Source organism: Schistocerca serialis, chromosome 7 (assembly GCF_023864345.2).
Source record: "Schistocerca serialis cubense isolate TAMUIC-IGC-003099 chromosome 7, iqSchSeri2.2, whole genome shotgun sequence".
Taxonomy (NCBI): Eukaryota; Metazoa; Arthropoda; class Insecta; order Orthoptera; family Acrididae; genus Schistocerca; species Schistocerca serialis.
The window spans coordinates 586708901-586732313 of record NC_064644.1 but is presented as its reverse complement, the minus strand read 5'-3'; the positions used below and the strand labels follow the sequence as shown (position 1 = coordinate 586732313).

General features: G+C 39.1%; 1 protein-coding gene across 3 annotated transcripts in view; it reads right to left on the bottom strand.

Moving 5' to 3' along the window:
* Positions 1-23413, bottom strand: part of LOC126412042 (phospholipid-transporting ATPase ID) — a 583312-nt gene that overhangs the window by 133486 nt on the left and 426413 nt on the right. The gene's annotated exons all lie outside the window — the stretch shown is intronic.

Genomic DNA, 23413 nt, shown 5'->3' with positions numbered 1-23413 from the left:
TCAGTCCTACAATACTGTTTCTATTATTTATCGCTTCTTTCACCTCTGGCAATCATTAAAATAATTAAAATATGCCATGTTGCAAAATCTTTCAGAGTTAGTTTTAAACAATACATAACCATCTATGCAGGTCAATTCGAAAGTTGGAGTGCAAGGCAATACCATGCCACCTCCAATAGGATCATGCCTAGTACAGCATTGTAGTGGTTAACCCAATCTTCAGATTAAAGATGGCTTTGCACATGCACCACTAGTCTGTTGTTTAATTTCTGATTCTCTTCTCAATTTCCCTTTCACATAACAGAAGTGAGTATCCCCCAACATTACCACACACATCAGATTTTCACAATAATACACGCACAACAGAAAAATTGTGGTTATCACCAATGAAAGGGGCTTAACAAAATGCTAGTGTTGCAAGGCTTATATGTTGAGTGAAATGAGGAGCTTGTGAGTAATTTAGACATGCACTTGTTCCCTTATATGCATGTATGTCATAACAAACCTGTGAACAGGTGCAGTGTGAATATTCCAATTTTATCATTCAATGTAATTGGAAAAGTGACACTTTACAAGGGCAAGCAATGGACTTGCGAGGGAAGATGTGTGTATGCTACTTTGTGATCCCATAAATTTGTTTAAAATAAATTTCTGAATGATTATGAATATTAACTTAGTGCATTGTAACTCAAGAGTCATTTATGACAGATGGAATATGAACTTATGCTGTTGTATTCCACAAGTCTTAGAATAAATTCATTTCATTAAGAAATATTTTATAATAAAAAATCTTTTGTCCAAATTGTGTTAAAATTATCATTGCAAGAAATTATGACACTGAAAGTGAATATTTGTCTGAGCAAATGAAATTATTGACAGGCAATAGATGTGCAAGTAAATGTATCAGTAAGAACTTTAATTTTACATTTTACTACTTTAAAATGCCAGACATTCACCATGATACTAGCAGTTCCAGTTTCTTTAGTAAACAATCATTTATAAGTGAATTTTACAGCCACAATTACTGCCTGGTTTCAAACTTTCTTATAAAACCAAAACAGAACTAAAAAAAGTAACCTGACTTTTGTCCAAACTATTTATGAATTATCAGACATTAATCAAAATTGTTGTCGTAGTTTTCAGGCTACCTGTGCAATTTCTCATATTAAATGAGAATTAGAGCTGGAAACACAACAACATCAAAGCAAGCCACCTGCATTACACAATGTGATTATAAGAAACTGGGTACATTACAAACATTTATATTCATAAGAAACTAGCACAATAAATTAAAATATTCTTCATTACTTTTATTACAAAATCAGATAACAAATCAAAATGAAAGAAAATCTATAGTGTAGAACATTGTGGTGCTGTGTTCCACATAGTGTATAGTTTCCCATAATAATGATAAAGTTGTAATAAAACTGGGTGATTTTTATCCAAAATTTTGTAAAATGGTTTCTAGAATAAAAAAGAAGCCCCGCTAAACAAAGTTACATATACTACTGTGAATAAAATATCACGGAATTGTAAAATACTATGTCCTTATCAGTATTCACAAATAAATATTTCCAAATTGTTGCCTTGATCTAAAAAGCAGAGTTGTCATGTAATGATATTTTAATTGTATACACAAAGTCATTGACTAAATACAAAATTATCAACACTGAGTTTTTGTTGAGATGGGAAATTGGGAGCTGATGGTAGCTATAACGTACATTAAGTATAATGGACACCCAAAATACCAAAGAAGCTGCAGATTTGGTGAATGAGGTGCAAGTGCTTGATGGTGCTATGCATATGATCAGTGTACTGATAAAGGCTCAGTCATTATTGCCAGAACAGACTATCTTGACTTGCGCAAACACACTTACGCAGCAAACCAAAGTCTTGCTTAGCAATAGAAGATTGCAGGACAACATTAATGACAATGTGGAAGGAAAACCCGAGCCTCAGGAAGATGAAGGACAGGATATGAGGGGAGGGAGTTTATGAAGGTGGAAGATATCCCTGGGTAATTAATACAATGTGACCGGGGCACATAGCATTGAACACATTTCTTATCATCATAAAGATGGTAGATACAAAATATTTATCATATGACATTTGGGAAATTATGATACTAACTGGGAGTCAAAGCGCTGCTTGGAAATTGTTAGCTGCTCATCCAATGACAATATACATTTACGTGGTTCAGATAATCTAACTCGTGTAACCTGTGCTGATAATCAATGGCTTTAACGTAGTCTCCGAAGAGACAGATATACATTAAAACATTTAAGAACTGAGAAATAAACAGATCGTCATGAAGATGAGGGACCAAATATACAGAAAACACACTACACAGATAACCCTTAACACTGTGTGTGTGTGTGTGTGTGTGTGTGTGTGTGTGTGTGTTTTTTCAGATGTGGGTGTGTGTGCACACAATTGCACCAAATCATAAGAAATGTCACTGAATATGGCAAAGCACCATTAGGATGCAGCTGCAACTGTCCGACATCTCTTTTTATGAATGGGGAGGGGACAATACATAACATTTTGGTATATTCCCTATACCATCACTTCATGGACAGGAGGGCAGTATGCAATTCAGCTCCACATATTCATTACACGAATGACATGGAAGTACACTTCACCACTCATTATGATAATTGTTCCAATCTCATCGCCGTCATTGTCGTCGTCATCATCATCATCCCTTTTACAGATTATGCCAATTTCTCCTTTCTGCCCCATCTTTCTACCAAATGTTTGCCAACCGACTAGCAAAGGTACTGTTGTTTGCATACTCTTCTGCATATGCTGTCTGCTCCTGCACTGTTCTGTAATGAGCAAGGCAGAGCAATGGTGAAGACATGGTGCCACATTTGAGAGGACAGTGGTTTAAGTTCCCTCATCCAGTGATCCATGTTTATACTTTCCAAAGTTTATTCCATTAACTTAAGGCATATGCCGTGATGGTTCCTCTTAAGAAGACATACCCATTTCCTTCCTCATTGCCGGCCGTGGTGGTCTAGCGGTTCAGGTGCTCAGTCCGGAACCGCGCGACTGCTACGGTCGCCGGTTCAAATCCTGCCTCGGGCATGGATGTGCGTGATGTCCTTAGGTTAGTTAGGTTTAAGTAGTTCTAAGTTCTAGGGGACTGATGACCACAGATGTTAAGTCCCATAGTGCTCAGAGCCATTTGAACCATTTGAACCTTCCTCATCCTTTGCCAATCCAAGCTTGTGCTCCATTTCTCATGGCCTCATTGTTGACAGTTTGTTAAATCTTAGTCTTCTTTATGATTTGGTAGGTATGGATGTTCAATTTAAACTGCAAACAGCATGAACAAATTATTTTGTCATTTTTAGTCCAATAATTGTTTCAGCAGGAAATATCATTGCCCTCCATGTTTTCTAGTAGCCTCAGTTGTTACTCACGCTGAGTTGCTGCCACTTTGGTAAAAATGCCATGTTTGGAAGTACTACATCAATCTGAACACAGTTCTCCAATTGTGAATGTCTTCACACCAACCACGTGCAAAATACTTCCCATTTTTGAAGTACAGATCAACAACATAAATTCCGCAGTGCAGCAATTGTTCAGAATGAAGCCAGACTTCTGTGTAATTACATACCGCTTGCATCATATTATCCATTTCAAAAATAAGTGACAACCTTGGGACACTGTTATTAGTAAATGAAGATCTCCACAAAATTATGGCCCCGAAAATAAATTTGCAGTGAAATGTAAGAACTGTAAGCAAGTTATTACCATTATAATAGCTCATACTTCATAATAAATGTAAAGTAATTATCCCTTAATAGATGAAGAGTGGTCTGGGTGGAAGAAATACAACCTGCTATAGGCTATACAAACTGCCCTCCTTTGTACCATGAGATGGTTTGTTGAAGGTCCTTAATATCCAGTTTTTTTTCACATGTTCCCACTACGCCCATTAGTCCAGGAAGTCCAACTGCTCAAAATGGAAGCATCATCTAATTATTTTGGTCAATACAATGTGCCGTGCTGACACTAAACAACTAATAACACTGTAAATAAATTCTCATTAAAATGTTCATATTATGTCTAAATTTCAGTGTGCAAACATAGTGCTACTTTCTACACACAGGCTTCTAGTGTACTGCACACTATACAATGATGTGCACAGAACTTTAGAAGTGCGTGCACACACACAGTAACTGCACAAACCACTGAAAACTTACTGGGAGCTGCAATCAAGAAAGAAGAGGTGAAAAAAAGAACAGACAAGGATTAGATTCTAGACTACAGAAAATCTAATTTACATGTAGCATTTAATACCATAATATAAAATACATCTGAAATTCATTTATGGCATGACAGGCACCAACTAAGACTACATTTACTCCTCGTACTGCAAAAAAAAAAAATGCTTATTTACATATTACATAACAGTAACTGTACTTTCTAGTGCAAGCTCTAAGTTAATTATCAGCATTTAAAGCCAAATATGAAGGCTACTAACTGTATTTAGAGAGATGAAAGCACCTACTAGCCAGTTCTTCGACTAACATAAAAATTTTTCCAGATTTATTTTCTCTAGATTGCTGGGCTTAGGGTATGTTCTACCAATAGGTCACCTCTTTCTACATGGATCTTCTACATATTGTTACTTACGTAATCCATGTGTCACTTCTACATTTCACACTACGGTCAGGTTGCGCCAGTAGGATAACAAAATCATCTTTATTGCCCACACTGCTTGTGTCCGACACAAAATTTTCCAGTATAATATTAATATGATTAATTTTTGTACATTTAATTTTATACAACTTTCAAATATGTATTTTGCTAGTTTTCTTCATTTTTCTACTTATTTTCACTTTTATAGCTACTTTCTCCCACTGTATACTTCTCATGTCTCTTCTGGTCTGCTAATTTTAAGTGTGTTCACTCATTTGCCCTTTGCCACCACTACTCCCCTTCACCTCACACTACATAAACAGTTGTTCTGCAAGCAGAAGATATGTCACATTTTATTACAATACATTTTGCTGTAGTCCTTACCACAGCCCCAGGTGCTTTTCATCTATCTTGCTACAGGTTTCTCAAATTAACACAATTTTTAAAAGTATCCAAAATGTTCTTGGCATAGTTAAATGACTCTTCATATATTAGCTGCTAGAAATTCACCTGAAAGTTATATAGCAGTAAAGCTTTAATCAATATTTCAACATCAGATGTGCTGTAATTTTATCCTTTGCATTCCAAAACATACCAGTATACGAAATACAGCTAGCAATAAGTTGAGTGCTTATATGACATGTTTTCTTCAAGGTGAACTTCCAAGTTCAGTCAACTACAATGTAATACCAAATTAAAAATAACAAATCCCATTTGCTTCACAATCTAATAAGAAAATGTTGTACTGAAAGCACACAAACACATTTAAAAATGAATTTTTCTTCTCAGGTATCACATAGTTGACTGACAGCAGAAAAGAAAAATCTACATCTATTTGACGGTGTGCTGAGTGATTTTTCTTTTTTTTTTTTAACCATATGATAAAACAGCTGACTGCACAACTGTATCTGAAGAACTGTAGTTTCTGGATCAGTATGTGATTAAACAAAATTGGCTTCTCCACATAAATTTATCTTTTAACTTATACTAGTTAGTGTGATATATATATAATGTTAAGACAGGACTAATATTTTGCTACTAGTGCTCTGTCTATAATTACATATTCCAGCTTAGCTGTAATAAGCAAAAGCAACCAGAGGGAATGGAGTGGAGTTTGGAGGTAGGAAAAACAAAATGAAAGAATTAAGTTTGAAGAACATTATGAAATAGTTTCTATGAATATTACCAAACAGGTAATGGGAAAATGGAAAACAGAAGATTCAAGATCAGTGGGACATGCAAGGAACTTCTAAAACTCAGCAGAATCTAGAATGCATTACAGTACCTCAGTAGAGTTTCATGCAACCTGATTAACTGTGAGTGCTAAGCTTTTTGTAGGCAAAAATCAGCAATTATGAAGCAGTCCTAAGAAGTTGTGCAGTTTTATCCCTACCAAATTCTTTACGTAGTCAGTGTTCATGGGCTACTGTTAACATACACTTGCTTTTGCACATGTTTCTGTCTTCCCTCGATTATTTTTTGTTAATAGTAACAGTCCCACGCAGTAATGGTTGATAGTTTTGTGTCAACAAACAATCAGAAAATTAATCATGTTCAGTCAATAGTTACTTTTCCTGCAAGTGTGCAATCCAAATCTTTGCAGCATTCATTGGCTGAAGCAAACTTTGTGCCATGATTGACTAGCCATGAATCACTTGATCTCACAAAACATTGTGTGACAGATGTAAGTGATTTCTAATTAAAAAATAAAAATTGTGTGTGTTAAAGCTTAATGATGTCCAGAATATGGACAATATTTATGTGGAAGTGGAACTGATTAAATCATTTTGAGACACATTCCGTGTATGTGCATAAAATTTCTCTGACTATTCTGCTTTCATGATCACATGTTAAACTGAAACTAAGACAAACATAATGGAATGCTGCTTCTGCTGCATCTCATGTTCTGTGCTCTATATTCCACAAAATAATGAATGTTCCTCATGCATCACAATTCAATTTATTTTTTCTAAGCACAACAAGTAAGTATCCCAGGTGATAAATGACAAAAACAGACTTGCTAGTACATCAAACACAGACTTAGCAGTACATCAATAGATACTACAAACTTGCATCTCATTTTAACAAATATAAACTGTACATTTAGTACAGATAACAAATAAGATGAGGACTAAGGTTGACATTAAAGGTTTCACATTGATGTTAATGGTGGTGATGTTCTTGTTTTTGCTGACGTTTTCAGTCCAAAGAATTTACTGCTGTCAGTCATGATTCTGTTTGTGTAATTTATCTTGCATACGTTTCGGGTAGTAATTCATGTTGCAGCTTACCAACAAATAGCATCACATTCACGTCACAAATAATGATGGGTTTGAAGCAGCTTTCCAAACTATCCCATGAAAACCCATCTCTGCACAGCTGTTGTAACCCATATCCAACTGAATCATTTTACTCTACTTAAGCTTTTACCCTCATTTACAATAATAACTATTCAACCATGCCTTAGGACATGTCCTATCCACTTATTCCTGCTTTATTTCTTCCTCGATTTGATTCATCATTTATACAATCTATCCATCTAATCTCCAGCATTCTTCTGCAGTACCACACTTCCAAAACTTTTATCTTCTTCTTGTCCGTAGTGTTTATCATCCACATTTCACTTCTGTACAAGACCAAACACCAGACAAATGCATCCAGAAAAAGACTTCCCAAAATTAAATTTATATTACAATGGCAAAAGAGATAGTCTTTGCCCCACCCCTCTTTCTTTCTTCTTCTTCTTCTTCTTCTTCTTCTTCTTCTAGCCAAATTACACCTGCAAATGCGAAGTCAATATATCCATTCCCACCCTTGGACCTTTCTCGGTTCATGCCAGCCTTAACTGCCGGTAGTTCCGCCACATGGCGCAGCTGTCAGTTGTCAAAAATGGCAAATGCACTCCACACGTCCACGGTGTTAGAGCAACCAAGTGTGATTCACTTTCCACGGAGCAAGGAATGAACACACAGAGATCTACAGGGAAGTGCAACCCATCTCTGGGGAAAACTGTCAACCCACATCTGGGGAAAACTCTCTCTCTTCGACAATTGTGAGGTTGTGGTGTTGAGAGTTCAGCAAAGGCCATGAAGTCTTGCACGACAATGAGCAGTTGGGGAGGACACACTCGTCACTGACAACATTTCCCACATGGGTGCAATGGTGAAAGCAGATCAGCCTGTGCACATCACGGCCATATCCTGGAAGACTGGCATATTGTAGGGGAGTGCTTACATTGTTCAGGGTACTTAGGGTACCAGAAGGCACCATGTTGGTGGGTGCCTAAGCAGTTGGATGACATTCTGAAAGACAAGCAAATGATGTCTTCATTGAATCATCCAGAATGATACTCCGAGGAGGGTGAAGCTTTCCTGGAGAGCATTGTTACTGACAATGAAACATGGATACTGCATTTCATGCCAGAATCCAAACAGCAGAGCATGGTGTGGAAACATTTGCGTTGATCTTGACAATCTTCTTGGATAGCCAGGGACTGCTCTAGCTGGATTTCATGCCACAAAATGTTACCATCAATGGCGACAGTTATTGTTCTGCACAGTCATGTCCAAGAGCTGCCATCAGGCAGAGGCATCATTGGATTCTCAATGTGGACATCCCGATTCTGCTCCACGTCAATGCACAACCACATGTGGCAATCAGAACTGCCGAAAAGTGCTGAGCATTTCACTGGGAGATTCTGGACCACCCACCATACAGTCAAAACATTGCCCCTAACGATTTCCACATTTTCGGGATGCTGAAGAAGTCCCTGGCAGGACAGTGATTCACAAGTAATGACGACGCCAAGACAGCAGCTCAACAGTTGTTCCGTAGTCAGCCGGATGAATTCTACTGCACAGGCATCTCAAATTTAGTGCTGCAATGGGACATATATGTGAACTGGTGTCTCTAATAGACCTAGATGCAAGACCTGTCCCATACATCCTTCCATCACCACCTACTCCAGTCTGGTCACAAATATCACCCATACCATCCAAGGCAAGGCTACCTGTGAAAACAGTCATGTAATCTACAAGCTAAGCTGCAACCACTGTGTTGCATTCTATGTGGGCATGACAACCAACAGGATGTCTGTCTGCATGGATAGCCACCGACAAACTGTAGCCAAGAAACAAGTCGATGACCCTGATGTCTAGCACGCTGCCCAACACGACATCCTTCATTTCAATTACTGCTTCACAGCCTGTGCCATGTGGATGCTTCCCACCAACATAAGTGTATGGTACGTAGAGTAGCATGTATATTTATAATTTCCTGTACGTACCTTACTTTGGCTAGTAAAAAATAGGAGCAAAAAATTATCTGACTTTTCCTCGTATAACAAATTTATCTTTTTCAGATAAACTTTTCTTGTTATAGCCAGTCCGTATTTTATATATTCTATAATTCTACCTGATTTAGTTAGTTTGATGCCCAAGAAGCACAGCTTCTCAACTACCTTCAGTTTCCCATTTACTAAACCCTCAGCACCATCTTATTTAATCTGACTCATGCTCCATTCTCCTTGTTTTCATTCGTTTACATTCATCTTATAAATTCTCCTCAGATAACTATTCATTCCATTCAACTCCTCTCCCAAGTATAGTAGTGCTTCTGAAGGAACTGCAACGCCACAGCCAAACATAAATGTTTCTAACTCTTCTCCTTAATCTTAAACTCCTTTTCCAAGAAAATGGATATTCAGACACTAAGAATATTTTTTTTTAATTACTAGGTTCTTCTCCCAAATATAGCATGTAAATAAAAAATGTTAATATCAACATGTAAAGTTGTGTAGCAGACCATGACACAAACCTTTATATCAGAATTTCTTGGGCACTGTTAAACCTATACTAGTGATGGGAGAAACTACACGATAATGACCATGCCAGTCATTTTAAGTTTTACATGATGGTTGTATTATTAATCATTTCTTTCTTTCATAGGAAGTCAGGCTGCGGAAGCAACAAGTCAAACCAGTCTATTATTTCTCTGCTAGTTGAAATATATGTTCGTTTTTTCAAGTGAAATTACTCTTTAGTGTTTTAGTTGACTGAGCTGTCTGTTTATTCTTCTGAATAAAAGCTTGAATCATTCCACCACCTATTATTCTGCACCTTTTAAATTACTATTTATTTTCCCCTCCATCTTCATCTAAACTCACTTATACAAATCACGTACAAGTGATGTGCACCTAAATCTGCGAAAATGCTATTAATACAATGCTTTATGTAACTTTATTATTCAAACAGTGATTTTCAATATGATAATTATAGTGATGTATTTAATTTTGCTTGAAACCATGTACGTAGAGCTACCGATAATAGTAATTATTAAAACAGCATGAAGTATGAAAATCAGTGCAAGCTAACCAGCAGTTCAGAAAGAATTGCCACCACTTATTAGAAAGCCCTCGTTTCATTCTTTCCAGCAACTTGTTCCAATTTTACAAAGACTAACGAGCTTAAAAGCTACCTGCAATCAAAGATGGTCACACTCTAATTTAATTTTGCCATTTGAGTCACTGTACATGGTAAAATTTAATTCTAAAGATCACAAAATATCATTATACCAATCTTTATGTACCACCACATCCCAAAAATCTTCAGTCAGCATCAAGTTCAGACACTGTTAACATTTTTCAATGACAGTGATTAAGACATACGTAAAATTTGCACAGGCTGCAATCCCTGTGCTAACATCTCTGCATCACTCACTTATTAATCAGCGTGTATCATTTCTCTTTGTGAATGTCTTTGGAAAAAAAAAAAAAAAAAAAAATCACCCTACGAGTATCTTTCATTCCATTTGTGAAAAAGAAAGTTACTCACCATATAGCGGAGATGCTGAGTCACAGATAGGCACAACAAAAAGACTGTCACAATATGAGCTTTCGGCCATCAAAGTCTTTCTTGCAAATAGCACTCTCTCTCTCTCTCTCTCTCTCTCTCTCTCTCTCTCTCTCTCTCTCACTCACTCACTCACTCTCACAATCTCTCTCTCTCTCACACACACACACACACACACACACACACACACACACACACACACACACACACACACACACACACTGACTGACTGACTGACTGACTGCAGCCTCTGGCAGCTGAAGCCACACTGCGAGCAACAGTGGCAGTGCATGATGTGGGTGGCGACTGGGTGGGGTAAAGTGGAGGCTGGGGGCGGGGATGGGGAGGGATAGCAGGGTAGGGGTGGGGGACAGTGACTTGCTGCTGGGGAGCACAGTAGGATGAGGTGGAGAGATGCTAGGGCAGCTAGGTGCAGTCGGGAGGTTAGACGGACGGCAGAGGAGAGGTGGGGGGAAAGGGTTGCAGGAAAGGAGAGAAGTAAAAAGACTGGGTGCGTTGGTGGAATGAGGGCTGTGTAGTGCTGGAACGGGAGCAGGGAAGGGGCTGGATGGGTGAGATAAATGACTAACGAAGGTTGAGGCCAGGAGGGTTACAGCAACGTAGGATATATTGCAGGGAGAGTTCCCACCTGCACAATTCATAAAAGCTGGTGTGGGTGGGAAGGATCCATATGGCACAGGCTGTGAAGCAGTCATTGAAATGAAGGATCTAATGTTGGGCAGCGTGTTCAGCAACAGGGTGGTCCACTTGTTTCTTCGCTACGGTTTTTCGGTGGCCATCCATGCAGACCGACAGCTTGTTGGTTATCATTCCACATAGAATGGTCTGTGAAGGCCTCAGACAGTAATTAGCCTCCCAACCTTGTACAGAAACAAATCTCCCATGCCTTATCTTTCTAGTCTCCCACAACCTCTCAAAGTCTCACTGTCTGGCCTTGCAGGACCATTCCACTCTTAACTCACTACCACCCAGGACTGGAGCAACTGAATTACATTCTCCACCAGGGTTTCAAGTACCTCTCGCCGTGCCCTGAGATGAGAAATTTTCCTGTCCACTATCCTTCTCACCACTCCCACAATGGTGGTGGACCTCCGTCCACCAAACCTACACAATATACTCATCCAAACCTACACAATATACTCATCCATCCCTACACAACCCCGCTCCCAACCCCTTACCTCATGGCCCATATCCCTCTAATAGACCTAGTCTAATAGACCTGTCCCATACATCCTTCCATCACCACCTACTCCAGTCTGGTCACAAATATCACCCATCCCATCAAAGGTAAGGCCACCTGTGAAACCAGTCATGTAATCTACAAGCTAAGCTACAACCACTGTGTTGCATTCTATGTGGACATGACAACCAACAGGCTGTCTGCATGGATAGCCACCGACAAACTGTAGCCAAGAAACAAGTCAACCACCCTGTTGTCGAGCACGCTGCCCAATACGACATCCTTCATTTCAATGACTGCTTCACAGCCAGTGCCATGTGGATCCTTCCCACCAACACCAGCTTTTCTGAATTGTGCAGGAGGGAAGTCTCCCTGCAATATATCCTGGCCTCAACCTTCGTTAGTCATTTTTCTCATCCATCGAGCCCCTTCCCTGTTCCCATTCCAGTACTATGCAGCCCTCATTCCACCAACGCACCCAGTCTTTTCGCTTCTCTCCTTTTCTGTAACCCCCTTCCCCCACCTCTCCCCTGCTCACTGTCTAGCCTCCCAACAGCACCTAGCTGACCTAGCTGCCCTACCTTCTCTCCACCTCGTCCTCCCATGCTCCCCAGCAGCAAAGCAGCAATTCACTGGCCCCCCCCTTTACCCTGCTATCTCCCCCCTCCGCGCCCCAGCCTCCACCTTACCCCCACCCAGCTGCCACTCCCATCATGCACTGACGCTGTTATTGACAGTGTGGCTTCAGCTGCTAGAACTGAAGTCATGTTTGTGTCAGTTTGTTTGTGTGTGTGTGTGTGTGTGTGTGTGTGTGTGTGTGTGTGTGTGTGTGTGTGTTTTTGTGTGTGTGTGTGTGTGTGTGTGTGTGTGTGTGTTCTATTAGCAACAAAGGCTTTGATGGCCAAAAGCTTATACTGTGACAGTCTTTTTGTTGTGCCTATCTGCAACTCAGCAACCACTACATGCGAGTAGCAACTTTCCCTTTTCATAATATTGTTACATTCCATCTTGGATTTTCCATTGTTTGATTTCATTCCATTTGTTTTTTCATGTCAACAACATGGGGATCTTGGAGTTTCTATCTGTGATCATAGTGTTTACCATGTTCAATGACAGGGTAATCAAAAATTATGCACTATGTGGATGTGCCTGTAAGTATTTTGCCATTCTCATGCTCATTTGCAGATTATTGCAAGTGTCTGCCTACAATTAACATGTTAGGTGAGTTCTGAGACTCGTCATTGTTTTGCTGTAAGTTTCAATAAATGGGAAAATGAGCCAAATTAACTAGATATTGTGTTGAATACATTATTGGAGAATTTCCCACAAAACTAAAATTTCTGAATACGACAAACTTCTGACAAAAACCTTTTGAGTGCAAATAAGAAATCACTACAGGTAAGGCAGGATTCAAGTGGTACACAACCAGTGTACACGTACCTGAGAGGGTAGCCCTACCGCAAGGGACAGGCGAAGATGTTAAAGTTAAAAATAAACATGACACCAGGTAGTTACTATTCAACTGATGGTGTTCCGAGTGCTGCCGTGTGGGATGAGCACATCACAGGACACAATCATTGTAGGCATATTTATTAATCTGAAGACTAGCAGAGTATGCTAGAAAAAAAGAAACTGTTCCAGTTTCCCGCCATCAGGTGAAAATATAGCACTGTACACAGTCTGAATATGAAATATTTCCTGTTTTGATGTCACTATGTTTCCTGCTGCTTCGCAACACATATTGATTTCTTTTGTGAAGTGACAGTTGATGCACAGCATTAAGAAGGTTGAAGTTTAACTACAATGTAGGAAAAGATGAGATTGCTACTCACTGTAAAGATAACACACGAAGTTGCAAACTGGCACAATTAAAAGACACTTACACATAAGCTTTCAGCTACAGCCTTCATCAGAAGACGAGGAACACACACCATTCATTGCTGTAACTATAGCCAACCATGCATCACAAGCCTGGTCAACAGTTCAAAAGATTCTGCAGTGCATTTTACACTGGTATCCCCACAAGATTCAGAGAGTGAAATAAGTGAAGCCCTAAGATAGGCTATACCTCCCAACAGCGTTGATGGCCTCTCGTCAGACGATGCGCAGTAGACGGCTGCGCAGTAGACGGCTGCGCAGCTGGCCAATGAGCGCTCATTCGATTTCTGCACCTCGTGCTGTCTGAAGCTCTGTCATATTTCAGAGTTCTACAGCGTTTTACGTGCGGAACAGTGCAGTTGGCCAATTTCTGTTGTACACAGGGTCTTCTCTGAGTTTTGTCATAATGGCTGAAACACCTAAACGTCGTCAAGTGTTTCACAAACAGGCAAGAGACCTTATTTTTAGAGTGTACTCTTTTTTCAAGCATGAGGCAGTTTCAGGCGAGCTGATCTGCGAGGTTGCCAAGGTGCAGGCGTGCACTGCAGTGGCCTGTGGCGATATTGGTGTACGAACTGTCAGGCGAGTTATACAGGAGGCAAAGCTGTCAGAGCAGGCAGATGGCAATGTGGTGTTTCGGTCTCCAGGGAAGAAACATAGCGTTCCAAAGAGGTTAACAGGAATCGACAATTTGATCAAAATGTGTTACGTCGCAAGGCTTTCGAATTTTATGAAAGAGGCGAGTTCCCCCACAGCAGCAAAATTGTGCACTGTTATGCACAAAGCTACTGGTTTTGATGGAAGTGCAAGATCAATGCAAAGAATGTTGAAGAACATCAGATTTAAATATGTAAAGTCCAATGATGGGCACAAATTTTTAATGGAGTGTAATGATATTGCTGCTGCTAGGATTATGTTTCTAAGAAAAATGCATGACATCAGATCAAAAGGAACATCAACTGTCTATTACTTGGATGAGACTTGAGTGAATCAAAACCATACTAGAAATTTTATTTGGCAAACAACAGATGGACAAGGCGATTTGAAAGTTCCAGTGGGAAAAGGAGGGCGTCTTGTAATATGTCACGCTGGTTCTGCTGCTACCGGGTTTGTGCCTGAAAGTAAACTTATTTTCAAATCAAAATCAAAAACCACATCTGACTACCATACCGAAATGAATGGAGAAACATTTTGAGAATGGTTTCAGTATCAGCTGTTGCCTTATTTGCATCCAGACTCCGTCATTGTTATGGACAATCCAAGCTATCACTGCGTCGTTCTCAACAGGCCTCCCACTACAAGCCCAAGGAAAAGTGATATTGTTTCTTGGTTGTGAAATAATAATGTAACGCACAGTGAAACACAAACACAAGCAGAGCTTTTGGAACTGGCGAAGATGTCAAAGACCAGCGTTAAAAACTACGAAATTGACTCCATAGCTAAGCAACATGGACACAGAGCGATACGAGTACCTCCTTATCAGTGCCATTATAACCCCATTGAACTGGTGTGGGCACTGGTGAAGAAATATGTAGCAGACAAATATACTACATTTAAAATAGCTGACACTGAAAGACTCACCCATGAAGCAATAGAGAAAATCGCCATTGCTGATTGGGAAGCTTGCGTGCGTCACACTGACAAACTGCAAGAAGAAGATTACCAGAAAGAAGTTGTCAGAGACGAAATAATGGATTCGTTAGTTGTCAGTCTAGCTCTCACATCCAGTGACTCCAGTTCCGGAGGCAGCGACAATGAAAGGTCCAAGTAAAAAGATATGTGAATGGAATGTAAACTTACTCTGTAATTATCATGAACATTTACTTTCTTCTCAACCCGTCTGTGCGGTAGAAAGTAGTTCAAGTGGAATATCTATTCTGTAATGACAATTTTATTTTACTTCATTTTCTTCTTTAAATTAAACGCCTTTTCATGCTGCAATCTGTTTTATTAATTCAGACACATTTAGAATTTTATTTTAAGGCATTATCTGTGGATATCATCTGAAATAGTACACTGTGGCTATATGCCATCACTGTAGGTTTAAGAACAGTTCACGCCCTTATTTTTTCATAAATAAATTATTACTTATGATTATATGCAAAAATATGGGCGTGAACTGTTCTTAAACCTACAGTGATGGCATATAGCCACAGTGTACTATTTCAGATGATATCCACAGATAATGCCTTAAAATAAAATGTGGAATGCATCTGGATTAATAAGAGATTGCAGCTAGAAAAAGGCGTTTACTTCAAAAAACAATTATTTATACACTAGCTGCGGTAATGGTCATTCAAACAAATTTGTATATTTCACTTCTCTCTCTATTCTGTCTACGATATAACATAGATTAAAATGCTGTTTGCCCTGGGGACTGGGGTGGGTATTTTAGATTTGATTCTTTCGTCTTTTTATTTATAAAGCAAGAGGAACAGAAGGCGTAATCTTTCTGTAATGTGCAATTTATTATAGAATCCATTCTGCAGTGAGAGAGTATGTATCACTATTTCGTAATGTAATTATGACTGGGAAAGATTGAACAGACATTCCATTCTGTTATGTGTATGTTACAGTTATTAGGTACATTTAATAAATTTATCACAGAATGGGGAGTAGAGAGCCACGAACCTGACAGTAGTGAGATAGGTGAAACATTGGCTAAAGCATCTGTCCGTAGTATAGCTGCCGTCAATTCACCCAGCGCCGAGTTGGCAACGCAGCACTCCTTGGAAGCTGTGCGGCGACGGGCCATTAACGCTGTCGTGGACTATACAATGCTGTGACTGTCTTTCATTTGCTGGCACACATGGAAATTGATGATATGGCCGAGGAATATTCCTTTGATGGACAAGGCATGTTTTACTCCACATGGTGCCAGGAATGCACAGATCTGTCGTATGTATGGTTCTACTGTATCACATGTTGTCCAAAACATCCACAGCAATCAGCTTATGTGACTGTGTGGTGATGCTTCACAAGCTCCTTCACACTCAGTCCGTTTTTCTTTGAAGACATTACATCTCATGGGCCTGTCAGTTGTACAATGACATCTGCACGTTACAATGACCTTGTGAAACATGAGACCCCAGCTTTGCAACAACACAGTTGTGTCCCAACTACTATTTTCATGCAAGATGGGGTAACTACACATGTTGCTTGCCATGCAACTTCAAGATGTGTGGCCTTCCAAGTCAACTGACCTAAACCCATGTGATTCTAGTTGTGGGGATATATGAAAGATTGTGTCTATCAGGTATAAGCTGAAGGACAGCATATGATGAGAAATCATTCTGATCACACAGGACATGCTGTGAGCAACCGTTGACCATGCTACGTTATGGATGCAGAACATCGATGAGTCGGGAGACCATAATGAACACACATTGTAACTTGGGACCCTATCCTAACAAAAGTGGCAGAAACACTATTAGAAAGTGTCTGAGCATTCCTCTCCTTTTCCTGCACTACTTCATATTCTGACTGCTTACAGCACCATAGTTTCACCTAGTGGGAGAACGTATCTTTTTCAGCATCCTCCGCGAGTGTACCAATTACTGAACATACTTACAACATTCCAGCAACTTACAATGTATACAGCCCACACAGCAGCACTTTGAAGATCATCAATTTAATTATCACCACCTAGTACATAGTCATTTAATTATGTAATCAACAGACTAACTCTTCTGTTCATTATTTAAAATTGATTAATACGAAGATGTTCCACTGCAAAGCAATGCTCCGAACTTTTTTTTTATTTTTTTGTGAAAACACTTAAGTTTTTTAAATAGAACAAATGTTATTAACATTCTATATCTTTATTCTTCATATCATCATATTTGCAGCCCTCTACAGTTACAGTGAGGCAATACTGACCTTACGACTTATCTTATAAGAAAGATTAAGGAAAGGCAAACCTACGTTTCTAGCATTAGTAGACTTAGAGAAAGCTTTTGACAATGTTGACTGGAATACTCTCTTTCAAATTCTACAGGTGGCAGGGGTAAAATACATGGAGCAAAAGGCTATTTACAATTTGTACAGAAACCAGATGGCAGTCATAAGAGTCGAGGGACATGAAAGGGAAGCAGTGGTTGGGAAGGGAGTGAGACAGGGTTGTAGCCTCTCCCCGATGCTATTCAATCTGTATACTGAGCAAGCAGTAAAGAAAACAAAAGAAAAGTTCGGAGTAGGCATTAAAATCCGTGGAGAAGAAATAAAAACTTTGAGGTTTGCCAATGACATTGTAATTCTGTCAGAGACAGCAAAGGACTTGCAAGAGCAGTTGAACGGAATGGACAGTGTCTTGAAAAGAGGATATAAGATGAACATCAACAAAAGCAAAATGAGGATAATGGAATGCAGTCACATTAAGTAGTGCGATGCTGAGGGAATTAGATTAGAAAATTAGACTAGAAAATGAGACACTTAAAGTATTAAAGGAGTTTCGCTATTTGGGGAGCAAAATAACTGATGACAGTCGAAGTAGAGAGGATATAAAAATAAAATGTAGACTGGCAATGGCAAGGAAAGCGTTTCTGAAGAAGAGAATATTGTTAACATCGAGTATAGATTTAACTGTGAGGAAGTCGTTTCTGAAAGTATTTGTGTGGAGTGTAGCCATGTATGGAAGTGAAACATGGACGATAAATAGTTTGGACAGGAAGAGAATAGAAGCTTTCGAAATGTGGTGCTACAGAAGAATGCTGAAGATTAGATGAGTAGATCACATAACTAACGAGGAGGTGTTGAATAGAATTGGGGAGAAGAGTTTGTGGCACAACTTGACTAGGAGAAGGGATCAGTTGGTACGACATGTTCTGAGGCATCAAGGAATCACCAATTTAGTATTGGAGGGCAGCGTGGAGGGTAAAAATCGTACAGTGAGACCAAGAAATGAATACACTAAACAGATTCAGATGGATGTGGGTTGCAGTAGGTACTGGGAGATGAAGAAGCTTGCGCATGATAGGGTAGCATGGAGAGCTGCATCAAACCAGTTTCAGGACTGAAGACCAGAACACAACAGTTACAGAGCTCCGAATTGCAGTAAGTGGTGTGTATAGGTGGACAAGGGAGAAACAATTCCTGGATTTTTCCTGGATTTCCTGATTAAAAGTACACCTTTTCCTGGGTGAAGATATACTTTTTCTGTGTTAAGCAATAGTACATTTTCCTTGGAACTGTAAAACCTATCAATCCTTTGAATGGTTAATGTTTTATACACTGGTGTAGAACTCCCTGGCGCTTTAGATAACAAAACCCACAAAAAAAGGCATTTTTGAAAGAACATTGATGTACAACAACACGTACGCTGCACATTTTCTTGTTACAACATGCTGCATATTTTTGTATTATCAAAGTATATATTCGAATTCCACCAAACACAGCACATTAGTTTCTGAAGCAATGAATTCGAAATTGCAATGCGCTTTTGCAAGCCAATCACAGCTGATGTCAGGTGATCTTGCCAGCTGATGATAGCAGATATTCAGAGCATAAGACACATGGTGTAGCCAGCCAATAGCAACGCGACTGTTATGCAGCGTGAACACATGAATAGGAAAAGTTAATGGTTTAAATTAATATACATAGTGTGGCTATGAGAAAAGCTAAGCTTTAACATGTAATCTTGGTCTTTTTTTGTATGTGTAACACTTTAAGATACATCAATCAAATTTGCCAGTAAAATTTCAAATAATGACATAAATGTCTGGTCTTCTGGGTCCAAAATTCTTCGAAGTCACTTGCCCTCGAAGTGTTAAGTATTAAATGAGAATCAAACGCTCTGTGATTTAAGAAATCAATTAGCACATTCTCACATATAATTCTTTTGCGTAATCTGAAATTTATTTTGAAAGTAACGCTTTTCAAACCACCATTGTCAATAACTTACTGCAACCTGTTAGAATTTGTTTCAACAGTTGTCAGAGTGTGCCAGAAGAGAGGCATTACTGCGCTTGCACAGCTATGATGATGTAGCAAGCCCCTATGTTCATAAGTATATAGTATTAAGAGATCTTCCAAACACCATAAATGAAACAGGACATCAGAGGATACTCCAAGAGCATTGGAAATTCGTAAGCCATACTAAATGTATAATTTGGCTTAAAGTGCACATTCATGTATCTAGATTCACAAAGCAATAGGCCTCACCAGATATTAAACTTTTCAGTGTGGTTTTCAGAATGCAAATTTTCTTGGGGTACCAGTACTTTATTATCTAATGTTTGGTGCTTTATTATAGCACAATGCCATACATGCCAGAAGATGAAAATGTGCACTTGAAATTCAGCAAACAGTTGTAACTAGCCACTAGCGTGGAATGAGACAATTTGTATCGAATAAATTGACTGCATCTGTGGAATACATTAATAAAAGCCAAATTTCTTTACCAAATCGACAAAAATAACTTCATTGTTCTGCAATGTGATTGATGCTTCACTGCCAAAAGCACATAAATAAAATAAAACTGACGCTAATAATATATTTTAGCCTTTCGTAATTATGTGAATGTATTTTAATTCACTGATAGGTCTTGGCCACAGAAATCCATTTTCTTTTCATTTGTCATGAGAACTATAAACAAGAGGAAACAGAAAAATCACTAAACGTAAACATGTATCACATGGAGACTAGTCCCCTCCCCACTATAACTCTGACTGCTTTGCACTTGCTCGAATCTGGCGGCTTTAAGTAGCCGGATGGTACTGCTCTATGAGCAACTGAACTGCACATGCCCATGAGCCCACTGCTGATTTCCCAATTGTCCCGGGGCATATGCACCCTGAGTAATATGGCAGTAAATATGTCGTTGCATGAGAAACCGTGAGCTGTAACAAAGTTTCGAATTGGAGAGTTCGTCCACAGTTGGAGTACTCCCCCTCCTTCAGCATGACAGTGCCATACCACAAATGAGCCCTGCGACATCTTCAGCAATCTGACACCTTGGGTTCACTACCATCATACAGTCCTGACATGACACCACTTGATTTTCACCTGTTTCCAAAATTTGAACACCTTTGAAGACTTCACTTTGACAGTGATGAAATACTGCAAGCAAAGGTGAGCTTGTGGGTCCATCAAGAAAGTCATATGTTCTACAGAGAAGGTATCAACAAACTGGTCTCTCATTGGGAGAAATGTGTTCATCACAAGGATAATAAGTTGACAAGTAAGTATAAAGACGTGAAGAATGAAGATGTAGGATGTCAATAAAGTTTGTTTCATTTAAAGGGTTTTCACAGAAAAAATTCTGAGGCATTACTTTCCAGCCTGCCCTTGTACATTTCTGTGGATTAAGTGGTTCCAGATGCAATTAGTAAGTAACTGATTAAACTGATGTATCACTTCGCAATGAAGCTGAGCAAAAAAGTTCCATTATGGGAATATGAACAAGAAAGGAAACTTTCCAAATTTCAGCAACTATTTGCATTCCATTTTACTGAAAAATGTGATCATGTCCATTAATTAAAAACACTTTACAGCTTATATGGCCTTTTATGTGTGTGGCAGATGAATACACTGTGCAGAAAATTATGTTACTGGTTAAGTACGTACAAATCGTACTTCTGCACGCAAAGCCGTTTACACTTTGAAGCTTTTGAAAATTAGGAGGTGTAGTATTTCACAGGCACAAATAAGTACTTTTTTTCACATCTATATATTGGTACTTCAGTTTCACAGTTAAGCTAACACTGTAAAGTCTGATGCCACATTCTTCGCACCCCTCTGGACAGTTTGAAGCAGCATGTTACTTGTTGCGCTGACACCCCAAGGCAGCAGATGCTGTGGAGAGGAGGAGCATATCGTCTGCTGGCTACAGCTGCCCATTACCAGCAGGCACTCACTACTTCCTGCACTTGGGAGCTCTCCTGACAAACCAGGAGGCTGGCTATGCTCCGTTCTGTCACATAGGTATGAAAATTGCCAGAGGAGGAGTGGGAAAGGTTTGGGTGGTGGGTGTTGGGTAGGTGGAAGGGTTGTTAATGTAAGCAGGAACCTTCCGCTCATGTGAAGCAGCTCTCAGCACATTTGTTGGCATTCACAGCCCATACAATATCCAGTAATGGTCTGTCAAGAGTTCATGAATGTGAAACATACAAAACCAATAACTCTACAAATATATTCTTTACTCGCACCATGTTCAAATAAGATTCATTATTTGTCTCTAAAAATGTTGGCAACCCTCGTCAGCATTCTTGCATAGCTGTACAGGCTGAAAAAGTATGTAACAGAATCAGTCAGATCCAGAGAGTGAGTGAAAAACATTTGTATAGTTGGTGCAGACACAGAGGCTAGTTTAATTCAACTGAACAAACAAACAGTAGACTGGCTTATCAGTTGTTAAAACTAGTCACTTAGTTCAAATAAAATAACCAATTTAATATTACAAGAGCCCACAAATTAACACCAGTTTAGTATATACTGTTAGCTAATGGAAGTTAGTGTCATTTTTATGTTTGTCACTGTCACAAACAGAAACATGGACATGAACATCTCTCCTTTATGTCTGTCCCAAATTTTGTTCAAAAGATTCAGAATCTTTTGAAAGACATTAATTCTTTTTATTTTAACAGCGCTTCATGTCTTGTTAAAACAGCATTCTAATAATTCAGAGAAAAATAAATGCAGACGCAATACTATCAACTGCCTTGATAGCTTCACAGCAGTATTGTCATCCACAAAGTAAATAACTTGGCTGTCTACAAGCAACACTAAAAGATACACACACTCAGAATGGCAGTGTTGCAAATAAACCATATAAATTATATTGAAGGCTATTTCAAATTCAGAAAAAGCATTTAAAACAGCCTAGAAATTAAAAATGCTGCCAAATGAACAGGGACAGAACATTAGCATCAGTCCATTATCACAATTTTCAGCATCGCGGAATTATCTTGTCACATCACTCAACACACCAAGCAACCTACAAGGTTATTCATACTGGAGTGTGGCCTACATTTGGCCTTGTCGTGCCAGGATCAGAAATACCCCTCCGATATATGACCACGGATTTAGAGGAGCTCGAAGGACGCACGAAACGAGTCCAATCTTTGATCGCCGTGCGGTATGTAGCAGTAACCTGTGCCTACAAATCAGGGACACAACAAGACACATACATGCACAAAATGGGATGACTCAGGAAGTGCTGTGGGGAGACAAATAGTGGAACAGTCACACACACCTCAAAACAAAATGTGATGACTTTTTCAGTGTTTTTATACCATTTGCTGTCTCTATAAAAGAAGAGAGTGCTGTTCAATTATGTCTCAAGAGTTCTTGTAATAGGATTCTGTTCTGGATTCTGAAGGCACTGAATATTCTATTAAATGGATCAATATTATGGAACACTTTTAGCCTTCTCCAACTCCTGTACAAAATAGGCCCCAATAGCAAAGGTCGTTGACTGCCACTATTGTGGCCCATGTCTCACTTACCCATTCTCTGTCCTCTACGCTTCATTTTCCCTTTCTTTCTTCTCACTGTATACCACATTAAATTTGAAGGATCTCTTCCCTCTCCTAACATTACATTCCATTCTGTTAGCTGCTATTACACTCAGATCGGTCTAGACAAAATCATATGACTTGCGTAACTTTTTGTCAAACAGTTTTCCAATTAACATTCCAAAAAGACTGACACTTAACTTATAACTCATTCACACATTGTAACCCAGAAAAAAACCTGATTTTTCAATAGATTTTAGTTTTTAAGTGCCATTTTGTTAAATTAAGATACTACACAGGTTGCCAATGCGGAAAAAATAATGCGCCATCTACATCTATAACCAATGGTGATTGATATCAACAATGTGTGCCAACTCCTT